This window comes from Elephantulus edwardii, unplaced genomic scaffold (assembly GCF_000299155.1).
Source record: "Elephantulus edwardii isolate Elephantulus edwardi_28Jun2011 unplaced genomic scaffold, EleEdw1.0 scaffold00063, whole genome shotgun sequence".
Taxonomy (NCBI): domain Eukaryota; kingdom Metazoa; phylum Chordata; class Mammalia; order Macroscelidea; family Macroscelididae; genus Elephantulus; species Elephantulus edwardii.
In genome coordinates this window covers 2,738,297-2,751,258 of record NW_006399813.1, presented here as the reverse complement: position 1 = coordinate 2,751,258, position 12,962 = coordinate 2,738,297, and the positions used below count along the sequence as shown (strand labels likewise).

Genomic DNA, 12,962 nt, shown 5'->3' with positions numbered 1-12,962 from the left:
CAGGTTTCCACAAGTAGATTGACGCTGCTGAAGGACAGCCGGTCTGAGCACTGCCCCTTCGTGGCGTTTGGGAGATGATTTCCATGGGACCTGTAACTGGAGTTGTCACCCGTGCTGTGCCAGTGGCTTTAAAGGTGTCGTTTAACAAGAAGGGTAGTCAGTGCGTGGGAGCCGGGCATGAGGGCTCTGACACTGATGATTTGTGGCGCTCCCTCTTCTGTCTACGCGTCCATTTGAACAGGATGTGTGAGTGGTATTGTGTGTGCGTGATATCCTTGTTATACTATTAGTGGCTGAATGCCAAGTGGCATATACTATTTTTTTGCCTTGTGAATTTAGTGGAAGTTTATAGAAAGGGTGGGTTTTCATTGGTTCACTGATACACCTTTTCCTTCCTCTCCTCCCCCAGTTTGTAATGCATGCCCTGTTCCAGATTGTGAATTGTCATGCATATAATGCCTAATCAGTCATTTGGCATATACCATTTAAAATGAAATGAGATGAATCGGATTATACAATTTTTAGTGGATTCAGGGTACTAAGGTTTTTACCCTCTATCATATTTTCTGCAAAGAAATTTCACATAATTTGCAGAAAATGAGTCTGTGAACTTAGATGTTTCAACAATCAATGTAAAAGTTTATTGATCTCCCACAAGAAAAAATTGACTTCCATCAAGTTTGCATTAACGTGGCTCATGTTGTTATTTTTGTTGTTGTGTACCGTCAAATCAGAACTGACCCATAGCTGACCCTTCAAGTTTTCAGAGGCAGTTAACCACATGGGAGGAGATTGCCCGTCCTTCTCTTGTGGAGCAGCTGGTGGCCTCGAACCACATGCCTTTGGGATTGCAGCGCAGCTTCTTGCCACTAGGCCACCAGAGCTCCCTAAAGTGGCCCATACTTCAGGGTGTGTGTGTTTTTTTTTTTAAATTATGTGTATTTCTCTTCCCCCCACTTTCCTTCACTGACATTATGTTTCATCATACATCAGTTTTGATGTTTTTTTTTCTATAATTAACACTACAAGTATAAATGAACACATGAAAAGATATCATAAAATAAAGCTTGGTGAGCAGAAAACAGATTTTACAACAAATCCCTGTATTATCTTTCTAGATAGAGTTATAGTAGATAGCCCACATCCATCTCTTGTTTATTAGAAATAGTGTATTCCCAAGAGATCAGCCATAATAAGGAGTTTTAATTACACTAAAGAGGAGTGGAGGAGACAGTGTCAGGGAAGGCAAGGGAATGGTGGGGCCCTCTTGTCTTAAGCAGCCATTGGGTGTAGGCGCCCTCATGACCTGTGTGAACTATTTCCAGTCAACATTCTCCCACATTGGAGATGATCTAAACTTCACTTAGTGCTCTGCCAGTTCCCTTTCACTGTAGTCCTTACTTTTCCTTATCTTCTACTTGCCATCTGTGGGTCTTTGCTTTGGGCATCTTGTGTCCTGTTTCTTTGATGCCCTAAACATGTGTTTGCCTTGCTTGTTGGGCAGTCAGTCCTTGGTGCAAAGAAGAGAAACTGACGATGTCTCTGCACTTACTACATAACTTCACCAGAGGGCACCAAAGCACACAGTATGGGTCCCAGGAGACCAGGGGTTTATTTCTCAAACCTCCGGGTTATAGGACAACCTTGTCTCGCTATCACCGTGGTCTAGTTGACCTCTTGATGCTTAAAGCTCTCTTGGCTATGTGACCAGAGGACTCTACCCTGTTTCCTGCTGAAGGAACCAGCTCTGCTTCCAATAGCTGCCCTCTCTTCTTGTAACTCGGGCAGAGAAGCAAAGGTGGCAGGGTGTCCCTGCAGATGCACCCAAGACTGATCTGGGTTTCCGGAGGTGGGGGGACCCTGCTGTTCTTCTCAGGCTCAGTGTCCCCACAGGCCATGCACACCTCCTTCACCCCCAGCGAGCCCCACGCAGCTGTCACCTCCTTGTTTTGAACACTGCCTCCCGGAGGGAGCCAGAAAGGGCAGAAGGTCTTACCCCCCCCCCCCACCTCCACATGCCTCTCCTCAGCCATGAGGTGGGCGCTGCTGAGGGTGCTTCTGGGAGGTAGAGGTGGGTAAACCCAGGATTGACCTGTGTTTGGGGCTGATGGAGAGGCACAGATGGCCCTGTGAGGCTGCAGATAACAAAGGCCCCAGGCTGTGGGACCTCGCCAGGGGCAGCCCTCAGGGAGGTGTGGTGGAGTTACCAAGAGTTGTGCCATTGTCTGCATAGCACAGAGAGGACAGCAAGAGTGCTCCTCGTGAGAGCAGGATGCATTAGAGGTGGAGACTGGGAACAGCAGGGGTTCAGGAAAGCTGTTGCTATTGTGTGCCTTCAAGTTGGAATCCACTCAGACTTGACCCTCCAGTGAGTTTCAGAGGCAGTAAACTGACCCCGGATGAGATGGATTGATACAGTGACTGGGGCGATGGGGGTTGGTGTGTGAGAATTAGTGAGACTGGCTCAGGACAGGGCAGGGTTCAGAGCTGCTGTACACAGTGTTGCTATGCATCACAGGCAACTCGATGGCGCATAGTAACAATAACATACTGTGACAGGTTTGGGAACAGGAATGGCATCCACTTCCTAAACAATATGCCTCTGGAGACTCTATGAATTTTGATATATGTCAGTAGTTATAAAGAGGCTTCAAAGGCCTTTTGTTCACAGGGTTGCTATGAGTCGTGCTCGACTTGAAGGCAATCAACAACAACAACAACAACAACAACAAGAGAAGATTGCCCATCTTTTTCCAGAGGAGCAGCTGGTGGATTTGAACTGTGTGTCTTTGAGATTGCAGTGCAGGGTTTTATCAGGAGGCCACCAGAGCTCCCGATTCAGAAGAGAGAAACCCATTTTCCAGGGGTGGAAACTGAGGCTCCTCAAGTTACTCTTTCAAAGTTACATAAGGCCAGAATTTGGGGTTGAGGTTCGAGTAGGTCAGCAGAGATAGCCCATCATATGGGGCTCCCTTCCCCCCAGTTGCTTTGAGAGAGAAAGGAGAGGTTGGGATGCTGGGAGTGAAGGAGATACCTGTAAACCTGCCCCCAAAGTTGGGAATGAGTGGGGCGTATTTGAGGTTGGTGGGTTGATCTGTCTAGCTGTCATCCAAGACTGCCTGGTCCCGATATGGGTCTTCATCTTCTGAGCCTCAGGGGTCATGGGCGCCTGAGCTAGAGAACAGGGTATCAGAGAAGCTTCCTCTGAATCCTTCCATGTCCCGCCTCCTTCTTGCATCTTTCCACCTGAGTCATTTAGGTAAGGCTTGCTTCTCCTCTGCTGTGATAACAGAAAAAAAATTTAGACTTGGCAGAGGGAATTCATTTTCTCTGCGGCATTCCACCCACCCTTGCTTGAACTAAGACCCCGCCTGCTGCTTCGTCTCTCCCACTTCACTCCTCGAAACTAAGGCATCCCATCCTGTCCTCCTTTTAGTCCTCTGTGCCCCCAAGGAAGCCCGGCCCCCAGGAGCATCCCTGTCTGGCTTCCCTGGGATCCTGAGACCTGTCTGCAGCCCTTGCCCTCCGTCTGCCAGGAAGGAAATGCTCCCAGCAGGCCCGTCTGTCAGCGTGCCTTTTCCAAGGGCTCCGTTGTGTTGACTGGGGGAGGCGGTGTCCTCCTCCTCTTCCCTGCTCTCTCCAATGCTGTAACCTCTTGCACCACCTCCTGTGCCCATTGGTCCTCAGAAATGCTCATGCTTCTCAGACTAGAAGCTGACCCTCCCCACCTGCGCCCGCAGCCTTGCCAGGTCCTGGGTGGCCAGGCAGGTGAGCTGGGCCTAATTGGCCTGCCTGGTCCTGAACCTGGGCCAGGCTTGTCAGCCACTTCACCTCAGCTGAGTGGGCTGCCCAGAGTGGATGAGGGGCGGTCCCAGCAGGTTGACTGCTCTGGGAGAACATGAGGTGATGAGGAGCACCTCTCTTCCCTGGTGGGGGACTGCTCTAACGGGAGTCCTCACTCTGGGCCACTGTCTTGGGGGGGGGAAGGATGGTTCTTCCTGTAGTCTTCTTCCAACCCTAACACTGAGCTCACCCCACCTCATGATGCATAGGGGTGCAACGTGGGCTACTTCTGCCCTATGATCCCCTACAAATGGAGCTCCTGGGGATCACAGGGCAGAAGTAGCCCACATTGTACCTACCCCACTGCTGTTGACCACCCCGGTGATCCCCTAAGTGTTGGGATCGGATGTTGTGAGTCAGTAAGACTTAGCGTGACCTCAGGCTGTGAGCTCACTTACCGGAGAGGGTTTCCTCCCCTGGGAGGTGTGCGGGCGCTGCTGGCCAGGTCCTGCTGTCGTGGAGCTGCTGAGCCGGTTCAAACTTCCAGCCTCTTGATTGGCAGCCAAGCGTTTAACCAATGGGCCAGCAGGGTCACATCTGGACCCCAGGAGGGAAGCCTGTGCCCCTAATCCTTCTAGTGCCAACTAGCCCAAATCCATTACCATGGATGACTCACAGTGACCCCATATGTAGGTCCCTTGTGAAAATAGATTGATAAAGATGGTGCATAAGTATTTATTTTTGAGTAAAGAGCTATAGTCTGATTTTTGTATCAAGTCGTCCTAATAGTAAAGGTATTCCAAAAAGGTTAAGTATTGTGAGAGTGGGCAGACTCCCTGCAAGCAACCCCTACTTCTTTTTATTTTCTTAAATGTAAATAAAATTTGTATTTTATACTGGCTTACTTATAAAGTTCATATACATTGTTTTTCACACTGAATCTTTCTATTTTCCTTTGCCCACCCCTTCCTCCACCCATCACATTGTGCGACCCTATAATTAACCTCACCCCAATCCCCCACCCCACCCATCCTCACCCCTCTACTCCACCTCTGCTCGGATTCTCGCACACGTTCTATAATAACGGTCATATACAATATTTGTCCTTATAGGACAGAGTTAATTCACTTAGCATAATGCTCTCCAGTCCCTCCCAAGTTAGGTAGTGATTTACAAAATCATTACTCCTGTGTCCTGCATAGTATTCCATAGTGTGAATGTACCATAGTTTCTCAATCCATTTGATTATGGTTGAACATTTGGGCTGTTTCCACATTCTTACAATGGTGAATAATGCTGCAGTGAACATTGGTGTACAAGTCTCCGTTTCTGCCTCAGTTCTCATTTTCTCGATGCACTTAATTCTTGAAGCAGTTGCATATTCAGCGGTGACCTGAGACACTTACAGGGACTGTCCTAGCTTCTAGACCTCAGAACAGGTGGTGAGACCAGTGAACTTGTTGTTGTTGCTCCCTCACCCCCACATTTTCTTTCTTTCTAATCCTGGTTGTAGAACCCAGTTGTGTACTCTGCACTTGCCCAATTGTGACAGAGATGTTGATCTTGATAAAGATGATGCATAACTATTTCTTTATGATGTTCCCAACATCCACAGAAATGTGAAAAGAGGGGAAAATGAGAGTCTGAGCAAAAAAAGACGTACCTCCTTAAAGATATGGGCTGCATTGTAAGTACAGTGCTCCTAAAAAACAAAACAAAACAAAACAAATCTCTGAGACAAAACCTCCAATAGTTCCAAGGAACGTAAAGGGCCAGGGAAGCTAGCAAGGAAATGAAAAAACCAGGATAGAAGTACAAGAATGCTTGAATGCTGTGGAGAATGGCACTAAGCAGCCTATATAGGGATCGTGTAATGGGAACCAGCATGGTGTATAAATTTTCACCTTAAAGCTCAATAAAATGATTATTTAAAAATGAAGAATGTGGGCTGTGCTGCAGAAGAAACAGGGCTGCACCCCTATTATCTGGAGCCCTGTTTTCTGCCTCTGAGTTGGAATATTACAGGACCTCCCCACCCCAGTGGCTTGGCCACAGCTGACACCTTATCCAAGGTCATCGAGATTTGGGCTGAGGATCTAAGACACTTTTGGCCGCTTGTCAAAGGCTTCCACCATCTCTGAATATTATCATTATTTTTAACTTAAGTATGTTTGAGGGGGATGGGGGATAGGGCATCTGTGGGAGCTCCAGCGTCCCGACAAACCTTCCTTAGACCCAGAGGGGCTCATCTCTGGGTGGGCAGCCGCGGAGTTGGATGTGGACCACCAGCCAGGCTTGATAAGGCCCCTGACATGCAAACCTTGGGCAGTTTTGGTAGCTCGCACTCTCTTGCTGGAGGTCTGCAGCGCACCCAGGCGGTGGCCCCGATCTCCTTCAGGGGCAGCTTCGTCCCGCTGTGGAAGGTCAGGGAGGCTGTGCCCAGCTCTCCGCCCTGTCTGACCAGATAGGGGGCCGGGCAGGTGGGCAGCGTGGAGGGTTAGCCACACGTTCGCCGGTGTGGATGGAGTTAAACCTTTTCGGGGACTATTTACTCCTGATCCTAAGTGACAGCTTGGGGAGGGGAGTCACGTGGCCCGAAATCCCCGCGGGAGCGCATGGAGCATGCCCAGCTGCCTCTGCCTGGGAAAGATGCTGGCTCCTGCAGTAACCACAGCAGCAGCCTCTGCCCGCGCCAGGGACCTGCTAGCCGGAGAGATGACTGATTAGACCCCATCAGAGCCAGAGCCCGCGCTTCAGAGGGGCCCCACGGGGAGAGGAGGAGGAAGGACCCCCGCTGGCCGAGCTGGGGGAGGGGTGTCCTGGCACCCGGGGAGACCTAGCTTTTCTGCTCGAGGATCACACCTTGAAGCTGGTGAGTCTGTTTTGATGCGTCTGGTAGACGTGGTGGAAGGAGGAGGGCGCTCTGCGGTCTAGCTGTGCCCTGTGCCCGCGGGGGAGCCCGGGCAGCCGAACTGCGGAGCCGAGCCTGGCCCATCCTTCATCCTTCGTCCCTAGCTGCTTTCCTTGGGGATCGTGGATGCTGAGAATGCTAATCACAGCCCTCCTTGTTCTCTGCTATAGTCCTCCAAACCTCCCAGTGCGGTCTGGAGTGTTTGAAATGATTACATTTCTATTGGCATCTCTTGGGCGAGAGCAGCTTTGGAGCTGCCAGCTTCCTGGGGTTCATAGAGATCAGAGGCCTGCCCTCCTCACCTACAAAGAGGAGGAGGAGAGAGAAGGGTAGTTCAGGGGACAGGCTGGGGCAGCCCTAGGGACACATTTTGTTCAGAGTGGTAGTGGGTGTGGGGAGGAGGGGTTCTCAGTATGCACCAGGGATCAAGATTGGGATCCAAGGATCCTGGGGCTCTTGGATTCCCAGGAGGCACCTGACTGTAGAGGTGTCAGGTCTAGGGGTGCCTCTATGGAGCTGGAGCCTGTGAGGTCCTGGGGGTGGTGACAGCAGGAGGTGGTATTGGTAATGATCATCCAGACCAGCTTGGTCTACCCAGCCTCATTGTGCATGGAAGGGAGCAAGAAGGCTGGGGAGTGGCTGGGGAGGGGACTCAGGAAGGAAAGGGGGCAGAGGAGAAGGAGGAGAGGCTTGGGGGGGGTTGCTTTCTGAGAAGACAAGAGAGCCAGGGAAGAGAGGGGCTGAGCCTAGGAGCTGGGTTGGGAGGGCCTGATGCAGGGATGGGAGGATTGTGATGGAGGGATGGGAGGGCCTGGATGCAGGGATGGGAGAAATCTGGGTGGGGAGTGATGTGGTGAGTGAACCAGGATGGAAGGATGGAAAGGATAGGAAGGGAGGGAGGGAGGTGGGCTGCAGGGGTGGGAGGGGAAGGGAGGAGGCAGTAGCTTCAGAGTCAGTGTCAGAGGCAGTCAGGGCCTCAGGGCTCAGCAGCCTCCAAAATGCTGTAGACCCCTCATCCTCATTCCCGGGGGGACTTCACTGCCACATTCCATGCAGGTGCTCCTGGACATGGGTGTGAGGGCCCAGCTGGATGTCTCTGTCAGAACCTACTGTCCAGATGGCCAGAAGGGCGTTTCAGGTGCCTGCCCTACAAATCCCCCAGATCCGGGCTTCCAGGCCACTCTGGAGTGCAGAGCTGGGTTCCTGAGGCTGTTGAGTTGCCAGCTTCCAGCTCTGAGCAGCTGCATTTTAGCACTGGCTGGGGATGAGCAGAGCCTGTTGGTGGAGGGGCGGTGGGAAGGAGCATGGCCGGACGTGGCCCTGTCTGCCTCACAGGGGCTGGTGGCCCAACCTGTGGCCAGTGCTGGAACCTGTCCCCAAGTGGGGGTTGCAGGCGGGATCAGGGCACAAGAGAAGCCCAGGCCCCTGCCTGGCACTGCCGCGGGCTTTCCTTCCAGAAAACAAGCGAGTTTCTGTGTCTCACCACGAGGTGCAGCGCACTGGGCTGCAGATATGAATTATTAAAGTCCCTGGTTTTCCAATCAGTGGAAAAGTGATAAATTCATTCGCACTGGTGTGTAATTAATCCAGGCTGGCTGCCCCTACGGCTGGAGACAATGGGGGCTTCCCCCTCCTTTTTTCCCCTTTTCTGCTTCAGCTTCTTTTCCTTCTTCTCAAGAAAGTGACAGTGCAAGACGCATTGCACAGATAATTACTTTTAACGTGTCTGCCTGGATTATTGAGTTGAATTCTTCCTGCTCGTGTAAATGAAGTAATTACTGAGGGAGCCACAGAATGAAGCGTAGGTCCAGCTCACTGACATGGGGACCTGCTGGGCCCCAGTACCCGCTGAGTGAGGCTTTGGGGGGATTAAGGGAGTTTTGAAGGGGTGTCGGGATCAGATCCGGGTGTCTGGGTGTAGAGTGGGGCCAGGTCAGAGCCGCAGGACCGGCCAGCAGGCAGGTGTGAGGTGTCAGCCAGGCCTGGTCACAGGTTGACTAAGTCCATTTCCTCACTCGCTTGGTGTGAAGTTTGACAAGCAGCTGGCACTATGCTAGGCACATAGCAGGATTCATATCCATGTTGGTCTCCAGAGGAAGGGCAGGGTGAGAAGACTGAACTGGGTGCTGAAGAAAGCTGATTGGTAGGAACTGTAAGAGCTGCGTCTCAATGGGCTTAAGTCTAGGGTGAGCTCTCTCCACCCAGAATAGTTCCTGTCTGGCACCCGAGGCCTTCCAATGCCCCTCAGAGAACGTCTGGTCCAGTCTCCCTGTGCACCCAGGCAGCCCTCTTCACTGTTCCTGACACAGGCATCCAGTCTCCAACTTAGTAGTTCTGGGGACCATGAGCTTGCTAATTAACAGGGCAACTCACCCATGGTTGGAATGTTCTATATTGGTGTCTAAGTGGTACCTATTGTTTCTAGTTCTTTGAAGCAAAACAGAATAAGTCAACTCTCTCTTTCACATGGTGATAAAAATGGCATTCTTATTTTCGGACTAGTGTACTAGGATAGCAATGGGCATGATAGATCTTATTTTTCCATTTCCTTATTGAACATTTGAGTTGCTCTTCTTATTTTCCTTTTTCACATGACACAATATGAACTCTTTTTTTTGCACATAAGCATTCTTATATTTTGGATTATATCTTTAGCAAAAATCTTCAAACAGAATATAGTAAAAGGTAAACATTTAAAAATTACCTTATTATGCTGTGAGAAAAAGGATAATAATGGTCATTATAAAAATGCAGACAAACATATGTTGTGGACGAATACCGTCAACTCAGAACTGATTCAGAGCTCATCCTCTGGCAGGTTTTCAGAGGCAGTTAATCGCATGGGAGGAGATTCCCCATCTTCCTCCTGTGGAGCAGCTGGTGGCCTCGAACTGTGTGCCTTTGGGATTGCAGCACAGCTTTTTTGCCACTAGGCCACCAGAGCTCAAAAAAACATGTATTGTTGTTGTTAAGAGCCGTCAAATCGTAGATGACTCATAGTGACTCAATGAACAAAAGACCTGAGTACTTATATAACTTTCATCGTTTCTCCAAGTTCATAGAGTTTCTGGAGGCAAGCTATTTCGGAAGTGGATGCCACTCCTGCTTCCAAAATAAACATGTAGAAGGCAAATTTTTAAGCACACATAAACTATCTCTTGAAGATTTGGCATGCAGTTTTAATGTTTTGATATATTTATGGGTTCATGCATAGACATATGACTATTTTTAGAATTTTTTATCAGCTGTATATTTTTGTAACTTAAACAGAAAGCATTTACATATCATTAAATAGTCTTTTACAAATCACTTTTAAGTGGCTGTCCAGTATTTCATCATATAATAAAGAACTATTTTATTTTCTGCTTATTTAATTGATCCTTGTGTTAAACTTTGTTTCCAGTTTTTTTTTTTACTTCTATAAACAATGCTACCGTGAGCATATGTAGAGTGGAAAAATGATATTTTTCTCTCAGGTTATGTTTCTGGAGCTGGAATTGTTGCATATTTAAAAATATTTGGGCACTTTTTGCCAAATTCCTTGTTTAGATGTACCCGAACGTTGTGTATAAAAAGGCTTTTTGCTACATGCGCATCAGTACTGAGCACTGTAACTTTTTTCATTGTCTTAATTCATTGTTTTAACCCAGTTTTTAGATTACACGTGAGATATGAAATCATTTGACAAGAGGTTTGTTAGGTGTGAACAATCCATCTGTTGTCATTTGTTCAAATCTTTGGCTTTGTTTACAAAGTACTCATTCACTCGCTGCTCGAGGTTGGGCTGGAACCAACTCATAGCTGAGTTGATTTCTGAGACCATAAGTCACACAGGAAGAGGTTGCCTACCTCTCTCCCATGGCGCTGGTGGTGGTCTTGAACCACCAGAGAGGTGTGACCTTTGGGTTAGCAGCACACCTTCCAATGGATTATTCCATCAGAACTCCCTTCTTAAAGCTCAGTTTCGTGCCATTGTCAAGATCATGGTTGCTGGGCTCTAACTCTTCTGGGGTTCATTACCAGTGATATGACCTTGACAGTGAATGAATCACTCTGTGCCTCAGTTCCTCCATCTGTAAGATGGAGATTCTGATAGCGCCTCTCTTTTGTTGTTATTGTTATGTGCCGTTGAATCGCTTGTGACTCATCACCCGATATAGCTCTGAACCTTACCCTATCTTGAGCTGATCTCACATCTCTGACACACCTACCCCCATTACCCCAGTCAATGAGTGAATTCATCTCATCCAGGGTCTTCTCTTGTGCTGTTCTTCTACCCTTCCAAGCATGATGTCCTTCTCCAAGGACTGGTCCTTCCTGGAAAAATGCCCAAAATATGTGAGACGGAGCTTCAAAATCCTACCCAAGGAGCAACTTGGTTTCACCCTCTCCAAGACAGACTTGTTTGTTCTCTTAGCAGTCCATGGTATGTTCAAGACTCTTCTCCAGCACCACAACTCGAAGGCATTGATTCTTCTTCTGTCACCCTTAGTTATTGTGCAGCTCTCTGATGCATAGCCTGGATCAGGCGCACCTTAGTCTCTAGGCTGAACTGTTGCTCTTCAGTACACTGGAGAGCTCCCTGAGGCTTTTTGTAAACAGAAAAGAGGCCACACATGTCAAGCACCTAGAATCATGCTCAGCACAATGAGTGATACATGAGCTTGCAATGGTTATTATGTTATCGTTGATCTATGAGATAGAGTATAATTATTGATTTTATTATAGAGATCACAGATATAATGTTCTCTCTTCCTCAGCACTTGCCTCAATACCCCCATTCCTTCAATGGTCTGGTTCCCCTTGCTTCATTTCTTGGGCTATTCTGGTGTCTATATACCTGGCACAGGGGGATGGTGAGTCAGCCCCCTCTCATTCCCAGCATAGATCAGTCCTTTTGACCTTCAGACTTGCAGGAGGATTCCCGTGGTGGGAAGGGAGTTTGGTGTCTCATGTCCTCTGGCCCTGTAGACGGTTCCCCTGGTATCTCTGGCCCCCACCCACCTCCTCTCACTGTACTTCCATAAGTGAATCCTTTCTTGGTCCTTCTCTTGTCAACATCTATCTGGAGTGTCTCCCATTCCCATGCACCTTTCTAAGGTAGCCCTGCTGATCTCATGCATGAATTCAGGTTCCTGTGTTAATAGAAACCAAATCGGTGCGTTGGCCTGCTTGGATTATAGAGAGAAGGCCCATCTGGAGTTTGAAGTCATGGACTCAAATCCTGGTCCACATTAGTGGCTCTGTGATTTAGGGCATGACACCTAATCTCCCTGAGCTTTTGTTTTCTAAATGTAAAAACAGCATTAGGATCACTCCCTGCCTATCTAGTTGGTAGCCAGATGAGTCACAAATGAGGAAGTGCTTTGTAAGCTACAAATAATGACATGGATTTGGTTATTATTAGATGTGTATTTGCGTTTATACCCAGAAGACAATGCTTTACCTGGGAGGTTAGAGGTGGGTTGGTAGTAGATGTCATCTGGGCAGGTGACGGCCATCAGATCATCCCATGTCACCTACTTAGTCTCCATAGATGGTTGATCCTTATCTTGTGAATTCAGGAAATAGGGCTGCTACCGAGGCTGACCTGATGAAGAGCTATCAGCGCTGAGGCTGCTGGCTTTGCAGGGTCCAGCCCAGTGCCCTCCTGGGTGTGGGTAAGTGGATGGGATTTCCACTCCTGCCAGGAGGGGGTGACTGGGACTCACCTTCATGATGAGGTGAGGCCACTCCTTAACTCTGAATTTGCTGTGTCCACCCAGCCTGGCCCATCCTTCCTTGAGAAGAGCATGAGTCTATAATCCTAAGTGCCAATTTGTTTTTAATTAGCCTAATTCCTACAATTAGCCTGCTGTGGCCTCTGGTGGTGAGGTCATTGCCTAGATTTTGCTTGATTCCTGGGTTCTCATTAACATCCATGGGGCATCCAGAGGCTATGTGTGTTTCTGCTTGCCTTACCTGATGCTCTGGCTGCCTGGCTGGGGGCGTGAAGGGGCGTGAGGAGGGAAAGGAAAACCTGCTGTGGGTGAGGTGGGTTGAGGTGTGGGGACCGGGGCATAATCCTGAGGGACTTGTTAGGACTTTCTGGAACCCAGGTTCTCCTCTTCCCAAGCCAGCGTTCATCTCTTTCTGAGGCTCTGTTTCCCTTCTCTAAAAGAATTCTTTATTTAGAGTGAATTGGGTGGGGAGGGGTGGGCAGGGAGAAAAGTGCATGACTAGAAACCGTAAGTCTCTGTAAACTTTCATTAAAATTTATAATTAAAAA

At 48.8% G+C, this 12,962-nt stretch overlaps 1 protein-coding gene across 1 annotated transcript in view; it reads left to right on the top strand.

Moving 5' to 3' along the window:
• The first annotated feature begins 6,421 nt into the window (after positions 1–6,421).
• The window catches only part of PLEKHA6 (pleckstrin homology domain containing, family A member 6), a 178,810-nt gene continuing 172,269 nt past the window's right edge, over positions 6,422–12,962 (top strand). The window contains exon 1 of the mRNA XM_006887898.1: positions 6,422–6,655. The gene's annotated coding sequence lies outside the window, so the exon portion shown is untranslated. The remainder of the gene's footprint in view (positions 6,656–12,962) is intronic.